Source organism: Amphiura filiformis, chromosome 11 (genome assembly GCF_039555335.1).
Source record: "Amphiura filiformis chromosome 11, Afil_fr2py, whole genome shotgun sequence".
Lineage (NCBI taxonomy): Eukaryota > Metazoa > Echinodermata > Ophiuroidea > Amphilepidida > Amphiuridae > Amphiura > Amphiura filiformis.
This window is the reverse complement of record NC_092638.1, coordinates 50,105,069-50,125,252: the sequence shown is the minus strand read 5'-3', so window position 1 is coordinate 50,125,252 and position 20,184 is coordinate 50,105,069.

Sequence of the window (20,184 nt, the reverse complement as noted above, 5' to 3'; positions counted from 1 at the left end):
CATTGCTTATAATTATAAAATACTCACTTCAAGTACCAGTGGCATAGTGTCATAGGGCCACCGGAGTAGGGGCACATTCCCCCACATTGAAAATCTCAGAGGAAAGTTGCCGAAAAGCGGCTTGTGCCCCCCAATCAGACCTGGTGCACCCCAACCATGGACAGTTCCCCCAATATGATAATCCACGCTACGCCACTGTCAAGTACATTGAGCTTGTCAAAAGCAGGAGGATAATTGGTGGTTCATCGACTGGAACTTAGTTCATGTTTTTTGTTCCTCACTCTGGATCTAATCAGGAAAGTGAGCAAAGTCGCTGGGCAGGAAAAACCTATGTGTCTTTGGCCCCTGAACATGTTGGCAGTTTTATTTTAAACATGTTCAGGGGCCACAAGCACACAGGAGGTTTTTCCTGCCCAACGACGATTGGTGGTTCATAGACTGGAACTTCAATGTTTTTTGTTCCTCACTCAGGATCTAATTAGGAAAGTGAGCAATTTTGGAATAACCATACACACCTTCTGCACTCTCACCCCGAGCCCTGAAACACAGGAGGATGTTGTGGAGATTCTATTGTTATGATTAGAGCTGAACCGAAAAGACTCATCTACCGATCCGATATTGATATTCCTAAAATTAGTCAATATGCGATCCGATATTAAAAAAAAAAAAGTTGGAAGGTGGAGAAATATGTCTACTACAAGAAAAAGTTATTTTGAAAGTATTATTGTCAAAGCTGGGTAAAAGTTGTACATTTTAATTAATTTTGCTTCTATTGAAAAGCTATCAATGCATACTAATTCAATTTATTCCTGGCTGGTCAATAGAAGCAACAGCAATTAAACCGTAGAACTAGATCCAGCTTTGAAAAAAATGCTTTCAAAATAATGTTTTTTTGTAGTAAGTAGTATTTCTCCACTTTCCAACCTTGAATGTTGTTCAGGGTCTAAAACTTTTTTTACCGATCCGATATATTACCAATAACGTACATATGCATAAAGATCTGATAACCAATACGATAATCGGTTCAGCCCCTAGTTATGATGAAATTGTTTGTAAAGATCTGATAACCAATATGATAATCGGTTCATCCCCTAGTTATGATGAAATTGTTTGTAAAGATCTGATAACCAATACGATAATCGGTTCAGCCCCTAGTTATGATGAAATTGTTTGTAAAGATCTGATAACCAATACGATAATCGGTTCATCCCCTAGTTATGATGAAATTGTTTGTAAAGATCTGATAACCAATACGATAATCGGTTCAGCCCTAGTTATGATGAAATTGTTTGTAAAGATCTGATAACCAATACGATAATCGGTTCAGCCCCTAGTTATGATGAAATTGTTTGTAAAGATCTGATAACCAATACGATAATCGGTTCAGCCCCTAGTTATGATGAAATTGTTTGTAAAGATCTGATAACCAATACGATAATCGGTTCAGCCCCTAGTTATGATGAAATTGTTTGTAAAGATCTGATAACCAATATGATAATCGGTTCATCCCCTAGTTATGATGAAATTGTTTGTAAAGATCTGATAACCAATACGATAATCGGTTCAGCCCCTAGTTATGATGAAATTGTTTGTAAAGATCTGATAACCAATACGATAATCGGTTCAGCCCTAGTTATGATGAAATTGTTTGTAAAGATCTGATAACCAATACGATAATCGGTTCAGCCCCTAGTTATGATGAAATTGTTTGTAAAGATCTGATAACCAATACGATAATCGGTTTAGCCCCTAGTTATGATGAAATTGTTTTTGCTAGGATGTTGATCAATGAGATTTGGTTCAAGATACAGGGTGTCCAAAAAAAAAAGAGGCCCTCATTGCGCCCTTTTTTTTCTCCTATTTTGAAAACTTAATTATATATTTTGGTATGTAAAAAAACCTTGAGTCGTTAGCTTTAATAAACCAAAACAATTTTATCAATCGGTTCACAACAGTTTACTGTGCTGCTCTGCCCTCTACCTGGTTGCCTCCTTGGCGAATACAGGTTTCAGCCCTGGTCCTCATTGCATCAATTGCATACTTTTGCGCCGGATACTTGCGAATGCATTCAGTAATACGTTTGTGAAGATCTGAGATTTTGCCACAAAGGAAAAAAAAGTGGTGTGAGGTCTAGTGATCGTGCAGGCCACTCCACAGCATGAGCCATCCCAACCACTCTGTTTGCTATCCGTGGACAGAGTGAAAAACAGGTACTTTTATTCAAAAGGGCATATCTTCAAAAGTTGTGAGCCGATTGAAATAATTGTTTTGGTTTATTAAAGCTAACGATTAAAGGTTTCTTTACATACCAAAATATATTTAATCAACTTTTCAGAAATAGGAGAAAAAGAGGGCGCAATGAGGGGCCTCTTTTATTTGTCATTTACAATGGAAACTTGTAATTTTGGCAAAAATTGTGCAATTTTTTTATGCAATCAAATATTTTACAATTCTGAAGAGAGTGAAAATGCCAAATATAATGTACTTGCAGATATATATTTACAGTATTGTGATGTACCAAAGATACCATATTATATATTGTTAGTGGTGTAATATATCATATAGCTTCTCCAAGTTTGTATGTCATATTTATCAATCTTTTAGGGACATTGTACCTCAGTACCTCAAGTTTCCCAACATGCAATATTGTGCAGGTAACTAAAATAGAGTGACAATTTCTGTTTTGTTTGATTTTTTTCATTGGACTATTCCTGTTGAAATCTACATGCCCCTATCAAATACATGACCTTAATCTTCCACAGAGGGAGTGTGAATTTCAAATGGGATTACCTAAATGGGCGACTTTATTTGAAATCTGCACTCCCTGTGTGGGAGATTAAGGTCATGACTTCCATAGGGGGTGTATGGATTTCAACTGGAATAGCCCATTTTATCAGATGAAGAGCTCAGATGCAAAAACTGATAAATGCCATTTTCAAACCTTAAAGTATATTTTTTAATAACATCACATATTTTCTTATTCTTTATATTTAACAAGTTATATTTGCCTATATCTCAAATGGTGTTTGCATCTGAATTACCAAATGCAGATTTGCCAATTATATTATATAGTGAACATTATGTACCACAAAATGTCGTAGTATTTTGTTTATCTAATTTTTTATCGGTTTAATAAAACAATACATGACAGAAGATGTTTTCTTTATTACATTTGACACCTAAAAAAGGTCGAGAAGCATGTGTGTCAAGTATGGGTGTCATGTTATTTGTGTCTGTAGTTTGAAGCAAGAGAAATGAGTGGTCTGTGTGTGGGAGTACTATTCCCGATTCCAGAAAAATACAGCACTAATTTTCTTGGATTAAAAAATATCCTGTTTTGCCACATGAAAAGTAACATCTTGGCAATGAAAGTCAAATTATAATTTGTGGTAAATATTTGGAAATAAGGGCCAAAAACATGCATTTTGCGTATGTTGTGAAAATCAAGCCCAAAGACTTTGTACAAAGACTACCGGTCAATACTAAGTTAGGCATTTTAATTTTTGGAAAACACATTTCTAATCATTTTCATAACCTATTATCAAAAATACAGGGTGCGCCAGCTTTCTTGGTCAGGGGTGGCAAAATAAAATTTCGAAGGCACAGACGAAAAATAAATTGCAGTTGCATCATACATACCCGTTTTGTTTTTAGAGAGACTGTACACGACATGTCTTGGAGCTTCCAAAAAGGATTTACTGGGACGATGTGCCCGCGTAGCGCAAACAATTTGTGTATTTGACACTATTTTTGCCCATGATTGGGATGAAAGGGGCTACGTTGTGACAATGTGCGCGCACAGCGCGCAGATTATTTTAATTTTACACTATTTTGGCCCATGATCTGGTTGAATTTTGGTGGAAAAGGGGCTCCTTGCCCTTTTTCTTTTCCTTTGCCCTCCAGATTTTCTCTTCCTTTTTTGCCAGAGGGGCACTTTTTTCTTTCATTTTTTGTCAGGGGTGGCACTCTGCCCCCTTGCCCCCCTGCTGGCTACGCTACTGCAAAAATACATTTATACTTAGGATTTTGAATGCTTAGATTGTGCAGTCTTACAATTTTATGGCTACAATTGTAAGCAAACACACATAATTGCATTTTTTCGGCCCATTGTTCTGCTAATTGTTAAATATTACTTTATTCTATTCTTCCAGAAAATTGAAATTATTCCCTCACCCTACCGCGCTGTGTCACATCCATCCCCAGATTCTTCCCCAACTGAGATCCCAAAAAATTGGCCCAAAAGGGAAAATTTTAGGCTGGTTGCTATCTACATGTACTTTTCCTTATTTTCTTGTTCCTCCCTTCCCTGCCTGAATATAGGTGTGTTGTCAGACCCAGAAACTTCTTTATACAACTGTTAGGCTAAGTTGTGAGTTGTTCTATTGTCTTCCCTAAAAACATCAAATTCTTTCCTAGATGATACAGTCTGGACACTGAACCATTGCAGAGCTATTATTTACAGGGCTGTAAGAGTTCAGCTTTTTGTTTTGATTTTCAGCTTTTTAGTATAGGATAGGATCTTAGGTGTTTTTAGCTTTTTGCTAACTGTTTTTAGCATTTTCAGCTCTTTTATATGTGGTGACTCACATGCCCCTGATTTATAAAGTTTAGAATTAAAATTCTTCTGTAGAGAGTTGGATATTGCCACTGAACTATTGCATCTAGCCTAGATGTAATAGTTCAGTGGCAATATCCGAACTCTGCTACAGAAGAATTTTAGCTAGGCCAAGGGAAGGATAATCAAGGATTTGGATCTGAAGCTGAGGTTTAAAAGGGAAGTAAACTTGGGGTAGGCATATCACCTCAAAAATAATCGCAGCAAAGACATGTTATTTAATGTTCCTACATTATTGAGCTTTATTAAAGCATCAAAAATCAAAAAACAGAATTGAAATCGGTCAATGCATTGTGATGTAGTGTCAATTTAAAGATGCTCGTAGATGGAATGAAATCATGCCACAAATGGCTGTAATGACAAAATTGGCACATTTCGAGATTTTGAAGGTTTGTGTGGACGCTTGCTTGAAAAAGCAGCGTTAATTTAAATATCACATGTTAAATGCCTATCTTTCCTGACTTTGTTACAGAAAACAAAATTTAAAAATCTATCATTGAATAATTATAATAAATTAACCAAATATACTATTTTAGCAATTTCGCCAATCTGCAGACAAATTAAATCTCAAAAAGGACTAAGTTCAGCTAATTAATATGCAAAATTGATGCCAATAGAAAACCGTACATGATATAAAGGTGCGGTTTTTTTTGCACACATATGTATACAAAGTTCTTTCAATTGATAACAAAAAAATACACAAAAAGTAATTAATTATGCAAATTAGGTAATTACAGCTAATTATGTATTTATGATATTATTATGCAAATTAGGCATGAGTAATTTTGGTTTTTTTTCAATATTTAATGAACGTCATAATTTTTTTAAGTATGATCCTGTTATGAGGTTGAATAAATGAACTGCAGTTAATTATTTAAAAACAATACAAAAAAATAAAAAGTTTGACATTTTGACGGTGTCTGGAATATAATTTTCATTTGTACTGTAAACATGGTATTTGTCACCATTACTAAAAGCCAAGTCCGAAAGTAAAAATAAAAATTCAGTTGCAATGAGACTTTGGTCATCTGGATTAACATGGGAGGACAATCGGTAAAATGAACAGCTATTCTACTGTACCACGTATACAAAAATAGTATGGCCTTGGACATGCACAATGGCTTAGAGCTATTGTGGTTTGGAAAATTACTCCCTAAAAATATCATTGATTAATGCTTTGCTTCAACTAGTTTTAGGCAAGTGCTTCATTTGTTGTCGACGGAAATAATTTACATGCTAAGAAAGATTGGTATTTCAGCTAAATGGTGGTAGGTCCCTTTACTTCATTAGGCCTATATTTACTGATTTATGAGCGATCTTCAAAAATCCATAAAAACAGGCAGTAGCACTTAAACAAAACAATTTTTAATTTTTGAGGACCCGATGTTAGCCTCGGAAAGGCTTCACACACCATATATTAAAAACAATTTGGATAAATGAAGCATATGAGGAAATTCATTTATCGACATGGATGTTTTCTAAAATTGGCCAAATTTGAAGCGCGCCCTTTTCAATTCACTGTTATATGCTTGCATGCACAGTGTAGCAGAATTATTGTGCAGCCACTGTGACATACCTAACAATAGAGCTGTTAACTAATTTTAAAAAAATGGTTCTGTCTTTCCTTAAGCGCGCTTCAGACTCCGAGTATTATGCGTACAATATTGTATGTACAATATATACGTTATTTAATCTATTGCCATTCTATTTCCAGTAATGTTTAAGTTCTAACGAATGTTTGATGACGAAAAATCGATAATATGTTACATACAATATCTAGCAGAAATATATTATCGATTTTACGTCATCAAACATTCGTTAGAACTTAAACATTACTGGAAATAGAATGGCAATAGATTAAATAACGCATATATTGTACATACAATATTGTACGCATAATAAAAAGTCTGTATACTGCTTTAGAATCCCAAATGCTTCCCTTAGAATAGCAGATGTCCAAACTGAAAAGAAAATTGATTTTGTATGAAATATGCGAAGCAGAGCTCCCTTAATCTTTGTGTGTATTATTACCTATAGTATGACCACTATTCACTATTGCCCAGGCAGGGAAGAATTACTGACCCAACTTTTCCCTGTTTTATGCTAAAGTGCATGGTTTCCCTCAAAATAATTGTTTTTGGGATGGGAATGGGTAAAAGCCAAGGGACCACTATGTATGCTAATGCTATGTATCCATTATAATTCTTCCCTAAATGACACTTGATCAGGACCGTTCCTACCATTAGGCCAGGTAAGGCGGTCGCCGAGGGGCGCAAAAAAAAGGCAAAAAAAAAGAAAAAACGGGAACGGAGAAAGAAAAGGGAAGAAAAAATGAGGGCGGATAAAAAAATGAAGGAAAATAAAAAGGGGGCGAAAAGAGAAACAATACACAGTGCGGAAAAGGGAAAGGGGGACCTGAGAAAAACTGATGAATTTTCAAGGGGTGACCCCCGTAACCTAGGAACGGCCCTGCACTTGATGAATTCACCTACCCTATACAGCAGTCACTGCCAGCCAGTGACCATCAATTTAATTCCGAAAATAGCCATAAACCATAATAATACATGTTCCAGTTATACATTTTTCCCCAAATTAGTTAATTTTATTTTTAATCTTCCTTGAATCCTGTTGACTTTCTTCTGTTTTTCCCCTCTACTTAATTGTTATTCTTAATATATCAATATTTGAAACAATTAAATGAATTTGGATTGACCTTTAGAACTTTATTTTGATATGTGTATACATTGTACCTTTTGTCAGTTTATTTTTGATTCCCCTTGGCGAAGCTTCAATTTTAAGATGCGCGCTATCTATTAAAGATAGCAGAAATAAAATTATCATGTGATCTTCAATTTCCATAATGATTTGAAACGATGAAGTGGATTTGGATTGACTTTAAGAAGTTTATTTTGGTATTTTGAATACCTTTTTTTAGTTTATTGGTGATTCCCCTGGGGAAGCTTCTATTTAAGATGCGTACTATCTACTGAAGATAGCAGAAATAAAATTAACACATATGTTCTTCAATTTCTATATTGACCTTTAGAACTTTATTTTGGTATGTATATACATTGTACCTTTTGTCAGTTTATTGGTAATTCCCCTTGGCGAAGCTTCTATAAGATATGTGCTATCTACTGATGATACATGTAGCAGAAATAAAATTAAAATGTGTTTTTCAATTTCCATAGTTTGAAACAATTAAATGAATTTGGATTGACCTTTATTTTGGTCATGTATACATTGTACCTTTTGTCGGTTTATTGGTGATTCCACCTGGGGAAGCTTCTATTTAAGATGCATGCTAACTACTGAAGATAGCAGAATTAGGCCTACAATTAACACATGTTCTTCAATTTCTATACTTTGAAACAATGAAATGGGTTTGGATTGACTTTAAGAAGTTTATTTTGGTATTTGAATACCTTTTATCGGTTTATTGGTGATTCCCCTGGGGAAGCTTCTATTTAAGATGCGTGCTATCTACTGAAGATAGCAGAAATAAAATTAACACCTGTTCCTCAATTTCTATACTTTGAAACAATGAAATGGGTTTAAGAAGTTTATTTGGCATTTGTATACATTTTATCAGTTTATTGGTGATTTCCCCCGAGGTAGCTTATATTAAAGATGTGTGCTATCTACTGAAGACAGCAGAAATAAAATTAACATGTGTTCTTCAATTTCTATCATTTGAAACAATTAAATGGGTTTGGATTTTGGTATTTGAATACCTTTTGTTAGTCAATTGGTGGTTCCCCTGGCAAAGCTTCTATTTAAGATGTGTGCTATCTACTGAAGATAGCAGAAATAAAATTAACACATGTTCTTCAATTTCTATAATGTGAAACAATGAAATTTGTTTGGATTGACTTTAAGAAATTCATTTTGGTATTTGAACACCTTTTGTTAGTATATTGGTGATTCCACCTGGCAAAGCCATTTCAGATGCATCCACTGACGATAGCAGAAATACAGGGTGTCCCAAAAGTAACTTAACATTGTGAATTGGCCATAACTTGCGTTGTGTTAACAGTGTTGTTACAAAAATTGTACAGTATGTAGATAATTCTTTTAGAAATGTTATGATACCAAACATGCGTATGTGGTCATGACCATTTGGCATGAAATTAACGGATATCTACCGTACCGTAAAACCCACTTTTATAAACGCAAAAGTCTCGTCATTTGAGACGTGATAACACGATATAACGTGTTATCGTTTTCAAATATGTTTTGTTTAATTTTGCTATGTGTGTTTGATTGATTGTTTGTTTGTTTTTTTGTTTTCAATGCGTAACCTTCATTTTCTGTTTTATCTGGATTTTATATGGAAACTGTTTAAGATCTTTTCTGAGGATTCGATGAACAGTTGTACGCGGTACGTTGTTCTCCATTGAAAGTCAACATAGGCCTACTATTCGTCTTGTGCTTTTCGCCACCACTCTTCGCAATGTTCGTATGACATCAATGTTTGTAGCCGATCTTCCTGGTCTTCCACGTCCTGCCCGAGGTAGATCATGAACAGATCCAGTTAATAGGAATTCCTGCACTAGTTGCTGGATTGTATTTCGGCTGGGTGCATAATTTACATTAAAATGATCCCTAATCTTTGCTTGAGTTCACTTCAACTGTTTTAAAGTAAAGTTTAATATTGTCAATATATCCTAATTATAATCTAAAACAGCAGTCACGCTTACGCTAGGCCATGTAATCCATGAATGTTCATACCTAAATGTATTGTAGCGTGTGCAGTGAGTGAACCAACTCTATTGTTGAGGGAAGCACGTCATTCATGTGCTTGAACAAAGAACATTATGAGCTTGCTTTTGTGGGTTTGATACAGTCGCACAGTAAGGTCAAGGGGTCATCAATAATGATGTTTTTGGTATCAGAATAATCCTAAAAGATCAATCTTTGTGAATATGTTCTCCATTTTGGTATGAAGTAGGAAATATTTGAGATATGGCAAATTCACAATGTTAAGTTACTTTTGGGACACGCTGTACGATGCCTTTATGGGGTTGGGTTAACTTGAAGAAGTTTATGTGGTATTTCTGTACCTTTTGTCAGTTTATTTATGATTCCCCCGGAGAAGCTTTTGTTTAAGATGCGCGCTATCTACTGAAGATAGCAGAACACAGTGTCAACACCCTGTATTCATAAATATTTTTTCCATACAGCTCAATACTCCGTTGAAATCAATATTCTATTATTGACACAGATAAAGAAAGTTTACATATGCATTGTGTTATAGGACTCGCACCTGGAACTTCACTGAATGGGTTAAATGCGTTCATTTATACCTATAAAGTATAATTGTCATTCTCAAAATTAAATATATCTCAATTTTTACTTTGGATTTCAAACTTTTTACTTTAAAAATGCAGTAAAAGATATCCACAGCAAGCTGCAAGGCCCCGCTAATTAGTGTACTGCTTTTCGAGTGAGTGTACTGGAAACAAAACCGGCATGCGCAGTCATTCCTATCCTACGGTCTTCGTGTGATCGGCTAATGTCTCAACTATCGTGATTGGATGGGGCTTCACGTTTTCCTACCGTCCGTCGAAATTTTTTAACCAATGAGAAAAACTTTTACATAATATTTATTGTGAATAAATTACGAAGAGAACATCAAAAACCCCGCCCTCATCTAGCCTGAATCCTTCCAGGCCCAGAATTGCGGCGCCTTTTATTACCCACAATCCTTTACGTTGCCTTATTCAGCATCAGCACAACCCGATGACCGTGCGTAGCCTGATGTTGAAAGGACTGGAGGATTCAGTCTAGCCATCATCGGCCAATCCGTTCAGGAGTACTGGTTTCAGGAATATCACCCAGCCGGCGAAAGACGTGAAATCTCTGTGTGAGGATGCTGAATATGAGGCATTTTTGATACTAGAAAGGTGGGCTTGTAATTTCCGTCCGCGTTGCGACAATAACCTACATTTATGACTTTTACAGCTTAATTAGGAAATACTATAACCTATTAAATGCTGAACGGCCCGTGTTGGTATCTTTTTTGGATTTTTGTTTAGAAATTAAAATATGACCATCGCCCGTTTTCCGGCTGAAAATAGTGATTTGCTATAGTACGAGCCAGTGGACAATTCTTGAGAGCAAAAGAGACTACGTTTCCATATGATGGCCAACAGTGGGGAATGGCGGGCACCGCAATTTTGGTGAAAGTAGAATAGAGACCCCAGGTGCCATTATAGCAATGTACATGGAGAATGGGTTGGTTTTGTTGTGTTTGTGGTTTGCACTAATATGAAATTATGGAATAAACGTTATGCGTGCCACTATTTTTGTAAAACAATGCACTTACGTTGTGCTATTTGCTTTGTCAAATTTTAGACATAAATTAGTGTTTTGGGTTTTTTTATGGATACTGGTATTTGTTAAGACACCATGTAATGTGCATAATTATTGAGGTATACAAATACCAAAATAAATTTCTTAAAGTCAATCCCAACCCATTTCATCGTTTCATATTATAGAAATTGAAGAACAAATGTTAATTTTATTTCTGCTGTCTTCAGTAGATCTTTTCTACCTTGAGGAAATCACCAATAAACTGACATAAAAAGTATACAAATACCAATTAATAAACTTCTGAAGATCAACCCAAACCCATTTCATCGTTTCATGTTATAGAAATTGAAGAACATGTGTTAATTTTATTTCTGCTGTCTTCAGTAGATAGCACGTATCTTAAATATATGTTAAGTTAACCCAACCTCGTTTCACCATATTTCTGCTATCATCAGTGGATAGCACGCATCTGAAATAGAGGCTTCGCCATGGGAAACCACCAATTGACTAACAAAAGGTATTCAAATACCAAAATAAACTATAAAATAAAATAAACAAGTCAATCTAAACCCATTTCATTGTTTCAAATTTAGAAATTGAAGAACATGAGTTAATTTGATTTCTGCTATCTTCAGTAGATAGCACGCATATTAAATTTAAGCTTCCCCAGGGGAATCAATTAAATAATAAACAATATACCGACATAAGGTGTTCAAATACCAAAATAAACTTCTTAAAGTCAATCCAAACCCACTTCATTGTTTTAAAGTATAGAAATTGAAGAACAATGTGTTAATTCTATTTCTGCTGTCTTCAGTAGATAGCACGCATCTTAAATAGAAGCTTCCCGGGGGAATCACCAATAAACCGACAAAATTTATACAAATACTAAAATAAACTTCTTAATCCAAACCCATTTCATTGTTTCAAATTATAGAAATTGAAGAACATGTGTTAATTTTATTTCTGCCATCTTCAGTAGATAGGATGCATCTTAAATAGAAGCTTGGCCAAGGGGAATCACAAATAAACTGAGGTACAATGTATACACATACCAAAATAAAGTTCTAAAGGTCAATCCAAACCCATTTCATTGTTTCAAAGTATAGAAATTGAAGAACATGTGTTAATTTTATATCTGCTGTCTTCAGTAGATAGCACGCATCTTAAATAGAAGCTTCGCCAGGTGGAATCACAAATAAACTGACAAAAGGTACAATGTATACACATATCAAAATAAAGTTCTAAAGGTCAATCCAAATTCATTTAATCGTATAAAACTATAGAAATTGACAAATTAAAACACATGTCAATTTTATTTCTGCTATCTTCAGTAGATAGCACGCATCTTAAATAGAAGCTTCCCCAGGTGGAATCACCAATAAACCGACAAAAGGTATTCAAATACCAAAATAAATTTCTTAAAGTCAATCCAAACCCATTTTATTGTTTCAAAGTATAGAAATGGAGGAAAATGTGTTAATTGTAATTCTAGCTGCTATCTTCAGTAGATAGCATGCATCTTAAATAGAAGCTTCGCCAAGAGGAATCACAAATAAGCTGACAAAATGTACAATGTATACACATACCAAAATAGTTCTAAAGGTCAAACTAAATTCATTTAATCGTTTCAAACTATAGAAATTGAAAAACACATGTTAATTTGATTTCTGCTATCTCATCAGTAGATAGCACATATCTTATAGAAGCTTCCCCAAGGGGAATCATCAATAAACTGACAAAAGGTACACAACCAAGATAAACTCCTTAAGATCAATCTAAATTAAACATGTTTCCATTTGTAATTTCATGTTTAATTATGCTAGTGTGCGATGCGTAATTCTTCTTTCCCTTGTATATTGATATATTAAGAATAACGATTTTAATCGTTAAAAGCATCATTAATTTGTCCATAGTTATTACTCTGGTATATCTGCACTGGCTGCCCTGGGTAAATTAACCAAGAGAACTAAGTATTACATTCTCAAAAATAATTCTATTTATCAATGTCTTTCTGTCATGTATTGTTTTATTAACAAAATTCTTGTTGACATTTGTATTACACAAGTCACAATGCTATTTTATAGCGTTGCATTATACATTTGGTGAATCTGCATTGAACAGCTCACACGTAAAAACCGATCTCCATTTTTTTTTCAATTTGAGGTATAGCTCATCAAAATATAAAGAATGTAAAAAAAAAAAATATGTGACGTCATGTGATCTGTGAAAACCCTTCACATGTCGCATTATTGGTAGATGTCTCATTTAAAGGAGAGCGTGGCCTAGCGGTTAAGGCATAGGACTGTGAATTCAAGGGTCAAGGGTTCGAATCCCAGGTCCGGCTCTTTGTGTCCTTGAGCAAGGCACTTCACTCTACTTGTTTAGTGCTTCGGAGGGCACTTTAAGCTGTCGGTCCCGTGTACATGCATATTTTCTCACATTAATTAGGGTTAGGGTAATTAGCATATCATGATGGTTTGTCTTAAGGTTATTAATTATTTTAAACTGTTGTGATTTGGTAGTTCACAGCATCTTACGAATGGTAGTGAGCTTTGGCAAAAACTGCATTGCTCAATTCATAGCAAGCGTGTAGAAGAATTAAAATATCACATTTTTATAGGTGCTGCGGTTCTTGAGTTACGTTGTAAAGAGGGCTGAAACAACACTTTTGTAAAACGTATGTAACTCATTAACAACAATAAATTAAGCAAGTTTGCAAAGTATATGATTTGTAGAATGAACTTTTGCAAAACATCAAAGCGTTTATTTTCAATAATATATTGATATAGATAATAAAAAATTTTAGGTTGCTTCGACCAACAATACCTCGTCTACCCTTAAATGAGACATTTACCACATTATCCTATTTTGTTTTATAAAGGTAACAAACTCTACTTTTTTTTCAATCATTCTTTGCTTATAACTTTTGATGTTGAAGTCACAGGTGGGTCAGTCCATGTCGAAACAGATTGAGTGTACACCCACCCTCTTGGATTTTGCTCTCCTTTGGCTCAGGGGTACCTTTCATGGATCCCTAGGTGAGGTCACAAGAAAAAATTCAAATTCCATTTAGTTTGCGAATGGCGGGCAATCAAAGTTTGGCGACCTCGACCAAAATTGTGAATTTAAGGGGTCCAAATGACAAAGTGCTCTCTTTGAGGGGCACTTTCTTCTTAATTGAATCAGTTGTGATCCTCTTTTTGAATGTGGTCACTCACTGGCTGTGTCTGAAATACCTAATGCCAAAAAAGATAGATTGCGGAATTTCGTTGGGATTTCAGAGGGGGTCAAAATCAGCACTTCGTACTGTTCAATCAAATTATCTTGATTTTGAAGGACCCATGATAATGTCACAGTGCACTTATAGGTCCTAATTATGTTCAGAATGGATTAACCATATGCCAATGTCTATGAGCAATTAAAAAAAGAGAAATTTCTAGACCCCTACAGAATTTTAGGCCACCCCTAAAGTGGTTCAGCCACAAATGGCACTTAAAGTCGGCAAATTTTGACCCCTAATAACTTTAGGTGTACACCAGATATGAATTTCTAGTCTTTTGCATCTGAAAGAATGTAGTTTAATGTTACTAGGAACATAAGATTTGTTTTGTATTTTTTGTGTTTTAGTATTAAGTTGACGCTTTCAAAAATAGTCATTTTTGCCTAACATACCATGCATACAGGATACGGTACAAAATGCCAATTTTAGTATGATATTTTTTTATATTTTTGATCACTTTATAGCCATTTGTATTATTTATCCTGATATTTCAAGTTGCTCTTGAGTCAAGTAATAAGAAAAACTACTTTCTAATCCTCTGTATGGATTTTTAAGGGGTCAAAAATGCACTTCCTGGCAACGATGCACATGCAAAGTACAGGTTATGGGGTCAAATTTTCAGAATGCTCCCAATTATGTCAAGTAATATATCAAATTACTCGTATGGTCATGAGGATTCCAAAATGTATAGTTTGTTATGTGTCAGACCTTTCAGGAGGGCGCTATGACGAAAAATGTTCATAGGTCAACGACCTTTTTTGAAAGTATCAAAACACAAAAAATACAAAACAAATCTTATGTTCCTAGTAACATTAGACTACATTCTTTCAGGTGCAAAAGACTAGAAATTCATATCTGGTGTACACCTAAAGTTATTAGGTGTCAAAATTTGCCGATTTTAAGCGCCATTTGTGGCTGAACCACTTTAGGGGGGCCTAAAATTCTGTAGGGGGTCTAGAAATTTCTATTTTTTTGAATTGCTCATAGACATTGGCACATGGTTAATCCATTCTGAACATAATTAGGACCTATAAGTGCACTGTGGCATTATCATGGGTCCTTCAAAATCAAAGATAATTTGATTGAACAGTATAAAGTGCTGATTTTGACCCCCTCTGAATCGCCCGCGAAATTCCGTAGTGAGTCTTGTTGGGCATTAGGCAGGCAGACACAGCAAGTCAGGGACGACGCTCAAAAAGAGAGAAACAAATGATTTAATTAAGAAGAAAATGCCTCTCAAAGAGAGCGCTTTGTCATTTGGACACCTTAAATTCCCAATTTTGGTCAAGGTCGCCAAACTTAGATGGCCCGCCATTCGAAACGAAATTGAATTTGAATTTTTTCTTGTGACCTCACCTAGGGGTCCATGAAAGGTACCCCTGAGCCAAAGGAGAGCATAATCCAAGAGGGTGGGTGTACACTCAGTCTGTTTTGACATGGACTGAGCCAGGTGCAAAATGAAAACAGTTCTTTAAAAGGGCATTTCGTGATCCACAGCCTCATCCCCCCACAAAGATTTTTATACCACTAGAAACCTCTGGCTACATAATGTTTATTTACAAAATATTTCTTGCAGATTAATTCGTTTTGCAAAGATGTTGTGAAATTTGAATTTGGTATACCAGAACGAAATTACAACGCATTGTCTATGGAGCATTGTAATACACATAATCATGCATAACTCGCAAACGCAAAATCGGAATCAACTGAAATTTTTGGAATAAGCTTTTTTCGTGGATATGTACTGAAAAATGTCACAAAAAGAGGATGCTAGGATCATGAAATACTCCTTTAAAAGAGTTTTAAATTTCCATGATTTTGTCTACAAAACTCAAAAATTAAAAATGTCCCCATGTGAAGGCTTTTCACAGATCACATCACATTATCTGCTGCTTTTGATCATAGTTTCAAAAATATACATAATGTGTGCTTTGCTCGACAGCGATGCCCTCAATTTTTGTTAAATTTTTACTTTTTGCATGATTGTAATGCCCAATGCTGGAATGAAATAGCAATTCTCTTCGTTTTACTGCATTTGTTTGTCTTGAAATTAAAAGGGGACAGTGTCATCAGTTAAAACTAACATTTAAATAGGAATCTATTCTTTATGCAAATCGCACATTATTGGCTTTAAAGTATGAGGCCGTGTGTCCTGAACTCGCCACCCTTAGCGTTACATGACAAATATTATGAATTTTTACACCAACCGGGTTTCTAATTAGATTATCTCGACAATCATCAACCCTAAACTAGCAAAAGTATACATTTTTGGAAAGCTGAAGGCATAAGCAATTCAAATATATACATTTCAACTCATTATACAGGGTGGAATAAAAAAGATTTTGATAAAAAAAGGGTTACTCAATGCATTGCTTATTACCAACTTACAGTAATAAACTGGAAGTAAACAACTTTCATTTGGGTAGAGGATATGGAGAGCCAACTGACTTTGGAAGAAACCAAAATCACAGCTGTTTGGTAATCTCGGAATGTAGGGTGTCCCAAAGTATGTTAGATTTGTTTACAATTCAACATATTTTGAACCTAAACATTTTCCCCCTAACCCATACAGAAAAAACATGTCCATATTTAGATTCCTCGTCAAATTTCCCTTCAGAAAATCTATATTTTGACTATGATAGGATAAGTAATTAAAATTTTACAGTAACTTTTAGTTTTTAAAAACATCTGCATTACTTACTACAGTGTTTAATATGACAACGGATAGTTTTGTATGGAAAAGTTTGTATTTTCTAGACTAAACCAATCATAAATTATTAAAAACAATTAGTAGAATTGTTTAGCTGTAAGGCCATGAGTGTTTTAGATGCTAAATAGAGTCCAAATCCAATTTACAGGCTTTACAGAAGCAGATTACGCACTAAAAATACCAATCCCATAGAGTTTGTGTGTACCACATCCCCCACCACCACATCCCCCACCACCGCCACCCTGCCCATTCTGAATTCTATGAAGCACAGTGTCAGTATTAAAAAAGTTCAAGTATTTCTTTTTACAGGGTTGAAAGTGCATTTTATTTAGCAATAAAATCAGACCACAAGCATGACAATACCTTCTTGCTTGACAGAGATATGCTCAAGACACACGACCATGACCTTAATTTAAAGCTAGCATTAGGCCGTATGCAGACTTTTTATTAGACATAAAATATTTGATGTAACATATCTATGTTATTTAATCTATTGCCATTCTATTTCCAGTCATGTTTAAGTTCTAACGAATGTTTGATGACATAAAATCGATAATATATTTCTACCAGATATTATTAGTAACATATACTGGAAATAGAATGGGACTAGATTAAATAACGTATATGTTACATCAAATATTATACGTCTAATACTCGTAGTCTGCATACGGCCTTATAGGGCAGATTTTGGTAGCCTTATTACCACAAAAGGTTCGAAAATGGCATTTATCAGTTTTTGCATCTGGTCTCTTCATCTGATGAAATGTGCTGTTCCAGTCGAAATCCCCCCCCCCTTGATGACATGACCTTTATCTCCCACAGCAAGTACAGATTTCAAATTTAGTTGCCCATTTAGGTAACCTATATAAAATCCACACTCCCTGTGTGAAAGATTAAGGTCATATGTATGGATTTCAACTGTAATGCACTAATGAAAAAAATCGCAATTACAAACAGTATTTTGGCACACTATTTTTAGTAATCTGGGAAACTGATGTCAGTGTTGGTAAAATTTCAGAATATACAATGTCCTTTAAAGGTCCGTAACCCGATCGACAGCATCATCCCCCCGATTTTTTTCATTGTTGATGAGGTTTTGGTATCACATAATAGATACTATTTTTCTCATTACTCTCCTGAAATTTGACGCTCCAAGTCGATGTATTTCCGGAGAAATCACGAAACACAGCGGTTTTTACAGGCTACCATTTTGTAATTCTAAAAATTACTTCGGATTTCTGGGCAGGGAATTAATTGGGAATCATCAGTCTCCTCAACAGCTACTTTGGTTTCACGTCATACACATTCTGTGAAAAAGCGAACCACACTAACTGCTGAGGAGACGGTGGGCCGTATTTAGTTATAAAAATTCCACGATGGACGTAGTGGGCTGAATAGCTCAATTGGTTAGCGCATCATGCTTTACCTGCGAGGTACCCGGTATCGGAAGGGTTTTTTTCCTCTCCATTTTTAACCCAAACTTTTTTATATTCATTTGAAATGTACATGTTGCAAGGGGAAATATATTTTGTTTCCTTTTTTTTTGAAACGGTACGGAAAAAAAAGCCAAATATTTTCCGGGCCGGGCATTGTACAGCATGTCAGTATTCGTCATACGAACGGGAATTGTTGTTGCTTGCCTGCCCAGAATGCAATTCACGTATACCAAGGTATTGGATTGCAAATTTGGCTATTTATTCACATTTACGCTGAAAATGCTCTCGTTTTTCACAAAGCAGCATAAAGGGGCGATATTTGATATTATTATGTAATTTTAAAGACAATCCATATCCAAAACCAATAGGGTTACCCCCCTTTAAATATTAATAAATTTGACATACAAACTTGGAAAAGTTATAGTGGGATGTATATATTACATCACTAACAATAGGTGACACGATCAAGGGAAATGAGTCGGATGTCGCTAAGGCCAAGAAAAAAAAATTGTTTGCTTGCCCTCAATTGAATTTTAACAATTGGGTCGGTCGGTCGGGATTTTTTTTTTTTTTTTTTTTTTTAACTACTAGGAAACTCTAATGTTTGTATTAATTAAGGCTCAACATATGAAAAATCAGACAATTTTGGTGTCAAAATGAATCAACTAATATTAGAAAACAACTAAAATGTTGAACACAAGCTCTAAAATACATTTTTTTTACATCTTCAGAATGCAAAAATTTGAAAAGAAAAAAAAAAAACCTTTTCAGGAATTTCCAAAAATAGGGTCGGTATTCTTTTGTACAGTAAATAGAAAAAAAAAACCTTTTTTCTGATTTCCAAAATTAGGGTCGGTCGGTTGAGGGCAAGCAAACAACTTTTTTTTTTTGGCCTAATATTGATTTTGAGATATTGGCAAAAATGTGTTAAATTTCTTTTGCTTTATATTGTTTTCAGCTATTGATAAATTGACCTAACTTCGCAAAGAAATGTCATATCAACATGGGGTGTTTAGTTTCTGAAAGCTCAAATGTCCTCTTCAGAAACATAATTATGTAAAATTCATTTTCAACAATGGTCGACATGCGATCATGTCACAATATATCTTTGGTACATCATAATATTGTAAAATATAGCTATCGGCAAGTACATATATTTGGCAGTTTCGCTTTCTTCAGAATTGCAATATTTATTTCCATAAAAAAATATATAAGTTTCCATTGTAAATGACAAATATCATGCAAGTGAACATGGTACACATACTAACCAAAACCAATTTCAGCATATAGAATCCCCTCCGCATCCCCCTGAGGGCTCAAGGTTATAGAGGTTGTGCACAGGACGTATCATACCAAAATGGCGGACTACTCAAATGCATTCAATAAAAGCATGATTGCAATCTATCACAACGTTTCGTCTCACACACATAACAAATGCACTACGATCAAATAGGTTGATGACAACATTTGATTGAATGGACTGCACTGCGCCATGATTACAATGAAGGGCACCCATTCAAATCCTTTGTTTGGATCCAATCGATAAAAGCATGCAGGGCCTCTATAGGGTGCAGGGCCTCTATAGGGTGCAGAGGGTATCTATGGTTATTCCAAAATGTCACAGAAAGGTACAGCTCACTTACTCCGGTTAAATCCAGATTGTGGAATAAAAAACATGGAACTAAGTTCAGTATACGAACCACCAATTATTCTTCTGCTTTTGACAAGCTCAATGCACTTGAAGTGAGTATTTTACAATTAATATGAGCCATGTCCTGACAAGCTCAATGTACTTGAAGTGAGTATTTTACGATTAATATGAGCC